Below are 12781 nucleotides of genomic sequence, written 5' to 3' on the forward strand. Positions count from 1 at the left end.
TGACCCCATGAACTACAGCACACCAGGTCTCCCTGTCCATCACCAATTCCTGGAGCCCACCCAAATCCATGTCCATTGTATCGGTGAGGCCATCCAACCATCTCATCCTCTGTCGTCCCCTTCTCCTCCTGCCCTCAATCTTTCCCAGCATCAGGGTCTTTTCAAATGAGTCAACTCTTCGCATGAGGTGGCCAAAGTTTCAGCTTCAGCATCAGTCCCTCCAATGAACACCCAGGACTGATCTCCTTTAGGATGGACTGGTTGGATCTCCTTGCAGTCCAAGGGACTCTCAAGAGTCTTCTCCAGCACCATAGTTCAAAAGCATCAGTTCTTCGGCACTCAGCTTTCTTTATAGTCCAACTCTCACATCCATACATGACTACTGGAAAAACCATAGCCTTGACTAGATGGACCTTGTTAACAAAGTAATGTCTCTGCTTTTTAATATGCTGTCTAGGTTGGTCATAACTTTCCTTACAAGGAGCAAGCATCTTTTAATTTCGTGGCTGTAATCACCATCTGTAGTGATTTTGGAGCCCAGAAAAATAAAGTCTGACACTGTTTCCACTGTTTCCCCATCTATTTGCCATGAAGTGATGGGACCAGATGCCATGATCTTAATTTTCTGAATGTTGAGCGTTAAGGCAACTTTTCCACTCTCCTCTTTCACTTTCATCAAGAGGCTCTTTAGTTCTTCTTCACTTTCTGCCACAAGGGTGGTGTCGTCTGCATATCTGATGTTATTGATATTTCTCCCGGCAATCTTGATTCCAGCTTGTGCTTCTTCCAGCCCAGTGTTTCTCATGATGTTCTCTGCATATAAGTTAAATAAGCAGGGTGACAATATACAGCCTTGATGTACTTCTTTTCCTATTTGGAACCAGTCTGTTGTTCCATGTCCAGTTCTAACTGTTGCTTCCTGACCTGCATACAGGTTTCTCAAGAGGCAGGTCAGGTGGTCTGGTATTCCCATCTCAGAATTTTCCACAGTTTATTGTGATCCACACAGTCAAAGCCTTTGGCATAGTCAATAAAGCAGAAAATAGATGTTTTTCTGCAACTCTCTTGCTTTTTCGATGATCCAGAGGATGTTGGCAATTTGATCTCTGGTTCCTCTGCCTTTTCTAAAACCAGCTTGAACATCTGAAAGTTCACGGTTCATGTATTGCTGAAGCCTGGCTTGGAGAATTTTGAGCATTACTTTACTAGTGTGTGAGATGAGTGCAATTGTGTGGTATTTACTTTAATTTAATGTCTTACTGGAAGCTAAATCCAGTACAGTAAGGCCAGTAAAGGTACAAAAATTGTGTAGACTGGCAGAGAGGAATAAAATTATTTTAATTCTCAGATGACAAGATTGTCCACACAGAATATCATACTATTCTTACTAGTAGAAATTGTGACTTAAGCAAGGTCACAGTATATAAAGCCAATATAAAAAAATCAGTTGTATTAGCAAAAACTGTTGAAGATTGGAAAACAATACAGATGATAATATCATAAAAATAAAATACTTGTGGATACATTTACCAAAATACGTGCAAGAATTGTACACAAACTGCAAAATGTTGTGGAAAATTAAAGATACTTCAGAGTGATGCTATATTTGTGTAAAAGAACAGTAAGTATTCATAAGATATCATTTATCCCCCAATTAATCTACAAATTCAATGTAATCTCAATTCATATTCCAGCAGAGTTTTTGAGGAAATTGATAGGATTTTCTAAAATTTGTATGGAAATTGAAGTCTTCCAATAGCCAAAGCAATTCTGAGGGGATAAATTTTGGATAATTTACTCACAAGTCTTGCTTACTCTATCATCTCTCTAAGATCTACTCTAAAAGTAGAGCAACTGTGTTGATGGGGTACAGTGTAAGTGTATAGATCACTTGAAAAAAACTTGAAACAAGCCCACAATATAAGATTTAGTGATTTTTTTAATTGAAATGGTGCCAAGATGAATTCATAGAAAAATGATAATCTTTTCAACAAATGGTGCTGGAATATTTTGATAGCCATATGCAATAAAATAAAGTCAATGCTTGCTGCTGCTGCTGCTAAGTCGCTTCAGTCGTGTCTGACTCTGTGCGACCCCATAGACAGCAGCCCACCAGGCTTCCCTGTCCCTGGGATTCTCCAGGCAAGAACACTGGAGTGGGTTGCCATTTCCTTCTCCAATGCATGAAAGTGAAAAGTGAAAGTGAAGTCGCTCAGTCATGTCCGACTCTTAGCGACCCCATGGACTGCAGCCCACCAGGCTCCTCCATCCATGGGATTTTCCAGTTAAGAGTACTGGAGTGGGGTGCCATTGCCTTCTCTGAAAGTGTCAATGCTTACTTTATACTATAAAGAAGAACTTGATAGCTGAAAATGGATCACTGACTTAAACTAAATAAGAGTGACAACAACAGAAAAACCTACTAGATGAAAACACAGCCTCTTCAGCCTCACTCCCACCCGATACCCCTTGGACAAATTTCTTTATAACTTAAGTTAGGCAAAGATTTCTTTGAGATATAAAAATCATGACCTATCAAAACTTAAAATTAAAACTTTTATCAAAATTAAAACTTTTGCTTTTCAAAATTAACTGTTAAGAAAATGAAAAGACAGTGATTTACAAAGCCTATGTCTGATAAAGCTTAACATTCAGAAAACTAAGATCATGGCATCTGATCCCATCACCTCATGGGAAATAGGTGGGGAGACACTAGAAACAGTGTCAGACTTTATTTTTTGGGGCTCCAAAATCACTGCAGATGGTGATTGCTGCCATGAAATTAAAAGACGCTTACTCCTTGGAAGGAAAGTTATGACCAACCTAGATAGCATATTAAAAAGCAGAGACATTACTTTCCCAACAAAGGTCTGTCTGGTCAAGGCTATGGTTTTTCCAGTGGTCATGTATGGATGTGAGAGTTGGACTATAAAGAAAGCTGAGTGCCGAAGAATTGATGCTTTTGAACTATGGTGCTGGAGAAGACTCTTGAGAGTCCCTTGGACTGCAAGGAGATCCAACCAGTCCATCCTAAAGGAGATCAGTCCTGGGTGTTCATTGGAAGGACTGATGTTGAAGCTGAAACTCCAGTACTTTGGCCATCTCATGCGAAGAGTTGACTCATTGGAAAAGACCCTGATTCTGGGAAGGATTGGGGGCAGGAGGAGAAGGGGATGACAGAGGATGAGATGGCTGGATGGCATCATCAACTCGACGGGCATGAGTTTGAGTAAACTCCGGGAGTTGGTGATGGACAGGGAGGCCTGGCGTGCTGTGATTCATGGGGTTGCAAAGAGTCGGACATGACTGAGGGATCACTGTGTTCTGATTTTCATTTGTCTCTAGGAATATTCTGATTTCCTCTTTGATTTCTTCAGTGATCCGTTGGTTGTTTAGTAGTGTATTGTTTAGCCTCCATGTGTTTGTGTTTTTTGCGGTTTTTCGCTTGTGGTTGATTTCTAATCTTACAGCATTGTGACTAGAAAAAATGCCTGATGCAATTTCAATTTTCTTAAATTTACTGAGGCTTGCTCCAGCATGTGATGTATCCTGGAGAATGTTCCTTATTGAGAAGAATATGTATTCTGCTGTTTTTGGATGGAATGATCTGGTTTTTCTGGTCCAACGTTTCATTTAAGGCCCCTGTTTCCGTATTGATTTTCCTGTCTGGATGATCTGTCCACTGATGTAAGTAGGGTGTTAAAAGTCTCCCACTATATTGCATTACTGTTGATTTCACCTTTTATGACTGTTAGTATTTGCCTTATATATTGAGGTGCTCCTATGTTGGGTGTCTATATATTTACATTGTTATATCTTCTTATTGAATTATCCTTTGATTATTATGTAGTGTCCTTTGTCTGTTGTAACAGTCTTTATTTTAAAGTCTATTTTGTCTTATATGTCTTATTGCTGCTGCAGCTTTTGATTTTCATCTGCATGGAATATCTTTTTCTATTCCTTCACTTTCAGTCTGTATGTGTCTCTAGATTTGAAGTGGGTCTCGTAGACAGCATCTGTATGGGTTCTGTTTTTGTATCCATTCAGCCAGTTTGTCTTTTAGTTGGAGCATTTGTTTACATTTAAGGTAATTATAATATGTATGCTTTTATTGTCATTTTGTTAATTGTTTTGCATTTGATTTTGTAGATCTTTTATCTTCCTTTCCTCTTTTGTTCTCTTGTCATTTGATGACTTATTTTTAGTGTTGTGTCTGGATTCCTTTTTCTTTTTTTCTATTATAGATTTTTGGTTTGCAGTTACTATGTGGTTTTGATATAGCAGTCTCTATGTATACACAATTATTTTAAGTTGCTGGTCTCTTGTTTTTAAATGCATTTCAAATGTCCTTCATTTGTACTCTCCTCTCATGATTACTCATTTAGATATCAAGTTTGTGTGTTGATGATTTCCAACCTTTACTGGATGTCCACCTTTACCAGTGAGCTTTCCCATTTTGTAATTTTCTTGTTTCTCATTGTGGCCTTTTCTTTTCCACCTAGAGAAGTTCCTTTAGCATTTGTTGTAAAGCTGGTTTGATGCTGCTGAATTCTTTTAGCTTTGTTTGTCTGTAAAGCTGTTGATATCTCTCCTGAATCTGAATGAGAGCCTTGCTGGATGGAGTAATTTTGGTTGTAAGTTCTTCCCTTTAATCACCTTAAATTAACAAACTGCTCCATTACTGACTGTTCTGAGACAAGCTCAAGTATTTCAGTTACTTACCACTTTCTGTTAAGCCTATGGGACACAGTTTCATAGTGGGCTTTTTAGCCCTGTGGGACATGGTTTCAGTTATTACAGAGTTAGCTAGATCACATATATCTTGGGAAAATATTGGGTTGGCCAAAAAGTTTATTTGGGTTTTTCCATAAGATGTAATGGAAAAACCTGAATGAACTTTTTGGCCAGTGCAATATTTTATTTACATGTGATTTATATATCACTTGCTTACACGAAGGCTTTCAAGGTTGCTCGTAAATAAAAACAATACAAAACTAGAGAGCAGGGTGATGAGTGCTACCGGAGGATAAATGTGAAACAATTCTTTCCACATGGCTGGAAGAGTTGAACTTTGAATCAGACCTGGGCTTGGATTCCATTTTCTTAGCTTGGCAGCCTTAGGAAAGTTACCTCAGTACATTTTTCTTGCCATAACATGACATGAATTGAATGTACTTTGTTGAGTTATTGTAAAGAGTAAATAAATTGAGCTAAGATATGCAGTAAGTAACATGGGGCCAGTAGGTTGTTATTCCTTTGCTCCTCAACACCGTTCTCCATATAAGGCTGAATTTAGCTCTGAGTTTCCTGAAAGTTAAAGTAAAAACTAGAGCAAGCAATTGCCTACTTTTTGAAAAGTCAATAGTTAGTATAAGATCAAATAATTATTATCAAAGACTCTGGTTTTCAATTCTGGAAAAATAGGCCTCGTGGTTCCTTACATAAGAAAACAAATGAGTAATGTAATGGGTACCTGCTATTAATATAGATTTATGAAAGACAAGCTTGGCGATTTCTCATATCGACCCTCTTTAAAAGCTGTGGGTATAACATTAAATCTTAATTCAGTGGAGGCGTTTCTAGAGGAAGCTGAGATAATTTGGTCTAAATACATTGCTTCTCAGCAGCATAGCCTAATGCAGGAATAAAATTAGAAGTTCTATAACTTGTGGATATTTAAAATGACCTTTATGTTTGCCTGGAATATTACCTCTCTCAAGTTATCCTTTTGTAAGTGCTAGATTGTTGGGTTGAATACAACCATCAGTTGAATTTTGTGCTGCTTATTTTTGTAGCAGGTGGATTTATTTGGTATTTTTCATGGTCATAGGGGCTTCCTTGGTAGTTCAAACGGTAAAGAATCTGCCTGCACTGCAAAAGACTCAGGTTCAATCCCTGGGGAAGAGCCCCTGGAGTAGGAAATGGCAACCCACTCCAGTGTTCTTACCTAGAGAATTCCATGGACAGAGGAGCCTGGTGGGCTACAGTCTATGGGTCACAAGGGGTCAGACATGACGGAGCCACTAACACTTTCACTTTTCATGATTGTGACACCAGGCTGTCTCTCATCCTGAGGTCTACTGTAACACAATTATTTTGAGAATACACATTTTTTAAAAAGGTCTGACATTTAAGTTTGTGGGTGATTTCAACAGATTGAGATTGGAGATGCTGAACTGGACAGGGTTTTATCCAGGTTGTTAATTTCATTTTCACCCCAGGGCATCATGTTGTGATGGAGAGAGCACGGCTTTGTGGTCAGACTGATTTGGGTTTGATTCTGGCTCTGTCAGTTGCTAGTCATGTGACCTTCAGTAACTTATGTTCCCTTCCACTTTCTGGAGCCTTAACTTTCCACCTGTAAAATGTGATCTGAGACACTTACCTTGCAGTGTTTTGGTGAGAATAAGAGGAAATATTGCAAGTACATTGTCTAGTACAGTCTGAGTATTGAGATAGTGAGGATATGGTTTTGGGAGCTTGATTAGATTCCCTACCATCTCATGCTCCATTTAAGCAGGAAATAGTCTATCAGAAATTTAAACATGGAACAGCAGACTCCCATTCCTTTGGAAAGTTCTGTCCTCTTGGTCTCACCTTTCTTAAGCAGCTTACTTCAGTGGTGTATAAATTCATTTTTAAAATGAAAATAAGGAAAAAATATAATGAAGCAGGAAATAGTCTATCAGAAATTTAAACATGGAACAGCAGACTCCCATTCCTTTGGAAAGTTCTGTCCTCTTGGTCTCACCTTTCTTAAGCAGCTTACTTCAGTGGTGTATAAATTCATTTTTAAAATGAAAATAAGGAAAAATATAATGAAGAAATGATTAGTCAACACTGGTTGCTTCAGTATTGATGTCATAGGTAAAGTTCTCCTAGATTTATTTCATAGTCCATTGACCAATAGCATGAGATTGTGATGATAAATGAGTTTGATCATTTATCTTTCAGGTTTTCCTAGTAAAGTTATTGCCAGAATTAGGTACTGAATATTTTACAATGATTATTAGCCTAGTAATTAGTGGTCAAATTGTTTCCAAACCTGTAATGTTTGGTATATTCACTTATAGGGAGCTGAATCTGGATAAGAATTTAAAATTCAATCTTTTGATTAGCACTTTACCCATGTCATCTTTAAACATTGTTAGCTCTATTTTTATTTTTGAAATATTCCTAATTCAAAGCAGTTTTAAAAATTTACATCAGACTAGTATTTTTTTAGTTTATTTATTTATTTATTTATTATTTTTTAGTTTAAAGGGTCAATCCTGACATTAAAGCATTGAATTTTTCTACTGTTAAATTCTTTTTTCTTATAGAACTTTTAAACCCATACCAAGTGAAATTTTTTAAAAAATGTATGAAATTCATGGCTATGTACTGAATTATATTTTTAGTAAACTTTTGAGCAGGGAGATACTTTGGAGTAGGAACAAAATCTGAGTACTGTTCCTCATTCGAATCTCTCCAAAGCAGGAGCCTTTGTGAGACTTTACAGGAGCTGCCTTGCCATCAGTATTTTGGTTAGGAAACTGAGTTGTTCATATTTTAATGGATGTTGGCAGTCACTTCAGGAGCTGTGTCATATGGAGATGAGAGAATGAAACTCCAAGGTAATTTGCTTACAAACACCCTGTGTTGGTCTGGCACTGGGAGTTAGGACTTCTGATTCCCTGGTGATCACACAACAGAATATAAGGTGACGTGAGAGGAAATGCACATGCCCCAAACATAGCTTGATGAGTTTACCCTAGATTTATAGCCATCCTTCCTTACAATTACCCTAGAACAGAATTTCTGTTACTGACACTGTGCCACAGATTCCTTTGCTGTTTGAGGAGGTCTGTGAATCTCTTTTCAGAGTAATTTTTAGTGTTTTAAATATCTTTAAACACACAGAGTAGAATATTTTATTACAAATGAAACCAATGTAGCTATCAAAATACTCAACTTTTGAAACAGTACTGTGTACGAATTCTTTCCCATTAACACGTTAAATGACAAGATTTAGCAGTGGTTCTGATAGTGACTCAAGTGCTTCCCAAATATGAAAATTTTGAGGGATCTGCAATAGGAAAAGATCTGTGATTTTGTGGGTAACAAGTCGCTTGGCCTGCCATCATCACAGGTTTTCTGCCTACATTTCAAAATAATGACATGTTAAATTTCAGAAGTCAGTAAAAATAAGGCTATATTTTTCTCTTTCTTGTTTGTGAATCGCTTAATTATATGCATATCCAAGTAATGGATCTCTGCTGTAAAGTAGAGCTACCTGGGGGTTTAAATTCTTGAACAATTGCAACCCATTTCTGGGCCTCTATCTACACAATTTCTTTGAGGGACCAAGCTTACAGCCCTTTAATTTTAGGACATACTATACATCAGATATACAACTAGATTCTTAGAATAAGACCAAACATAGGATAATTTTTTAAGAGTGATCCCATAGGCCATCTTTTTGAAAGCTTGTCAAAATGCAGATCCCTGAGCCCTGTGCCATTCTTACTGTGAGAATTCCCGAGGGAAACCTGGACACCTGCCAGTTCAACAGTCAATGAAATGATTCTTATGTACATTACAACTGGAGACTGTCCATGGTAGCTGAGCTAGTTCGGGGTGTAAGTAGGAGGGGTCGTAGGTGAGGGGAGGCATGCTTTTGTTGGAGACTGAGCCGCTCAATAAGCTTTTGTCCGGTTATGTTCTTTATGAAGGCTTCCCTCGTGGCTCAGATGGTAAAGCGTCTGCCTACAATGTGGGAGACCCGGGTTCGATCCCTGAGTGGAGAAGATCCTCTGGAGAAGGAAATGGCAACCCACTCCAGTACTCTTACCTGGAAAATCCCATGGATGGAGGAGTGTGGTAGGCTACAGTCTATGGGGTCACAAAGAGTTGGGCACGACTGAGCAACTTCACTTTATGAAGATTATATAGAGGAATAATTTACAGTTCTAAAATTGAATTTGCCTGTAATTTACGTGGTTTTATTTGAGCCCTCCGAACATCTCTGGTGGGTGTGCGGTTTGATTCTAAACGTGATTTTGCCCCTCCTACTGTCTTGATGGGGCTTCTCCTTTGCCTTTGGACATGGGGTATCTTTTTTTGGTGGGATTCAACATTCTCCTGTCGATGGTTGTTCAGCAGTGAGTTGTAATTTTGGAGTTCTCATAGGAGAAGATGAGTGTACATCCTTCTACTCTGCCATCTTGAGGGAACACACACTAGCAAAGTGATGTTCAAAATTCTCCAAGGCAGGCTTCAGCAGTACGTGAACCATGAACTTCCAGATGTTCAAGCTGGATTTAGAAGAGGCAGAGGAACCAGAGATCGAATTGCCAACATCTGCTGGATCATCAAAAAAGCGAGAGAATTCCAGAAAAACATCTACTTCAGCTTTATTGACTACACCAAAGCCTTTGACTGTGTGGATCACAACAAACTGTGGAAAATTCTTAAAGAGATGGAATACCAGACCACCTGACCTGCCTCCTGAGAAATCTGTATGCAGGTCAAGAAGCAACAGTTAGAACTGGACATGGAACAACAGACTGGTTCCAAATCAGGAAAGGAGTACGTCAAGGCTGTATATTGTCACCCTGCGTATTTAACTTACATGCAGAGTACCTCACGAGAAATGCTGGGCTGGATGAAGCACAAGTTGGAATCAAGATTGCTGGGGGAAATATCAATAACCTCATATATGCAGATGATACCACACTTATGGCAGAAAGCAAAGAACTAAAGAGCCTCTTGATGAAAGTGAAAGAGGAGAGTGAAAAAGTTGGCTTAAAACTCAACATTCGGACATGGCATCCAGTCCCATCACTTCATGGCAAATAGATGGGGAAACAATGGAAACAGTGAGAGACTTTATTTTTTGGGGACTCCAAAATCACTGCAGATGGTGACTGCATCCATGAAATTAAAAGATGCTTGCTCCTTGGAAGAAAAGCTGTGACCAACCTAGACAGCATATTAAAAAGCCAGAGACATTACTTTGCCAGCAAAGGTCTGTCTGGTCAAAGCCATGGTTTTTCCAGTGGTCATGTATGGATGTGAGAGTTGGACTATAAAGAAAGCTGAGCACCAAAGAATTGATGCTTTTGAACTGTGGTGTTGGAGAAGACTCTTGAGAGTCGCTTGGACTGCAAGGAGATCCAACCAGTCCATCCTAAAGGAAATCAGTCCTGAATATTCATTGGAAGGACTTATGCTGAAGCTGAAACTCCAATACTTTAGGCCGCCTGATGCGAAGAACTGACTCATTGGAAAAGACCCTGATGCTGCGAAAGATTAAAGATAGGAGGAGAAGGTGACGACAGAGGATGAGATGGTTGGATGGTATCACTGACTCGATGGACATGAATCTGAGCAAGCTCTGGGAGTTGGTGAAGGACAAGGAAGCCTGGCATGCTGCAGTCCACGGGGTCACAAAGAGTTGGACACGACTGAGTGACTGAACTGAACTGATAGTCCTCATGGGCTTCCCTGGCGGCTCGGTGATAAAGAATCTGCCTGCAATGCAGGAAAGCCAGGTTAGATCCCTGGATCAGAAAGATGCCCTGGAAAAGGGAATGGCCGCTCACTCCAGTATTCTTGCTTCAAGAATTCCATGGACAGAGGTACCCCATGGACTTTGTAGAGTTGGACATGACTGAGTAACTATGAGTTATAATTCACATAAAGTGGGGGATGTCTTCCTGGTTAGCTAAAATATAAAGTGGGACTAAAGCAGCCATTGGCAGAAGGGAGGTGAGATGCCCAAGTATACCCAGAAGCAAGTAGAAGGGAGGCTATGGAATCAGGAGGAGGACACACTTGGTTTCCATGCAGCCTCTGAGGCCCTCAGATGGGAGGGGCTGAGCTCTGTCCGTCATAAACAGCTCGTACATCCCAGGGGAGAGAATTTGGGACCTTAGAGGAAGAGGACCTGATGAGCCAGCCCGTGCTTCCTAAGTGGGCAGCAACCTTTCTGATACTGCCAGGGGCTGATGACATTGGACTTGGGAGAGCTTTTCAAGCACCAGCTCTCTGGGCATTTCCTTGGAAATGAATTTGCATTAGTAGGAGTGGCTGTCTCTGCCTACCCCCACCCACTGCTGATTCCAATTGCCTTGTAAACCCCACCAGATCATGATTTTAGGTAATTCACTACAAAAGCTGATGTAAGCCTCAGTCCACAAGTTCATGTATCAAATTTCAATTTTAGTTTTTTATTTTTCTTATAACTTAAAAAAATGTACTGAGCCTCATTCTGCCAGGATGGCTGATCACTTGCTACTTCTATACCATCTTTCTGCTGCTCTGGGCCACACATGGGGTTTGGGACTTTTTCTCCATGCTCTCTGGCCTGACTGCAGCCAAGGAATGCCATGCAGGACTGCGTTTTCTTATAGCTTGGCCCATGCAGAGGCCCTCCCTGACCTGCAGCCTGTCTGCTGCTAAACCCCTTCTTCCTCTTTCTTCTAGCCCAGGGAATTCAGCTCTAGTCAAAGAGGAAGGAATTCTTTTCCCTCATGTTTTTCCCTTAGAGAATTTGTCTACCCTCTTCCTTTCCATGACACCCTTCCCTCACAACCCAAATGAGATGTCATCTCTCCCTTCCTCCTCCTCTCTCCCTCCCTCCCTTCCTCAGAAAATCTCGCAGCAGTTTGGTCATTCAGCCCCATCATTGCCTCGCCCTCCCCTGAAACACTGACCCCTGAACCAACTATCTACTTGAATAGATTCTGAACAGATGTCAGCTATGCTGTTTCCCAAGAAATCTATTTCTAAATAACTTTGATATGAGAGGTTTGTAATGATATATTTCTTCAAAAATAAATATATGTAGGGTTTGAGAAGAATGCTATTTTTATAATTCATTGTTATATTAGAAAATCCATTAGTATTTACTGATTCGATAGCCATTTCAGGAGCTGATTAAAACAAACCTTAAACTGTTAACTCCAGTATATCCAATAGTATCTGTTCCTTTATAATTGGTAAATTAACTTCAATACCTACTTTTTCAAGTTGAGTTATACTGGAGGCTTCTGTATTACAATATTTAACATCTAATTTATTTTTGTTAAGATTATTCTCTGCTGGAGAGAACGGCAAAAGGATGTTTTACTTCGTTATATCATTTGCACTAGCTACAAGAATAGCTCAATATAGCAAATAATGTATTGGTAAAACTATATTAAAATTAATTAAAGTTTAATATTTGAATTCTCTGCTCTAAACTGTTATAAATCTGATCCCTTCATGTTGAAATAGTACTTTTTTGTGATTTAGAAAATGCTATAAATTTCTCTGGAATTTAATTATGCCAGTACCATCTCTGAGTTTGGATGAGATCATTAAATTGGATAGTTTGTTTCTCTGACAACCAAACATTTTGTGCAACCAGATTAAGTTAGCAGGGCAGACTCAGGGCACAAATGATTGGATGTTGTAACTAGGAATCTTGAAATACAGTAAAAACAAATTAGAGATAAAAGGCATGTTTAGAGTGCTCTTCCAAAGGCTTGAGAGAATAGGAATGTTGGTCAGTATTTAAAAGGCACAATATTGCATTAGACTTAAATTTTATTTTCACTTCTGTACTGAATCTATCTTTAGGCTGGATGGGAAAGTGAATTTTCTGATGAGTGAAATGAAATATTTATCAAAGTAAGTCATAACAGAAGTTTTGATTATAAGCCACATAGTTGAAGCATATCCAGTCTCTAAAGAAATACATATAGATTTATGCACATATTGTATTTATTGCTGGATATTAATAATGGAAAAATTG

The sequence above is a fragment of the Odocoileus virginianus genome, chromosome 34, assembly GCF_023699985.2.
Source record: "Odocoileus virginianus isolate 20LAN1187 ecotype Illinois chromosome 34, Ovbor_1.2, whole genome shotgun sequence".
In the NCBI taxonomy this organism is placed as follows: Eukaryota; Metazoa; Chordata; class Mammalia; order Artiodactyla; family Cervidae; genus Odocoileus; species Odocoileus virginianus.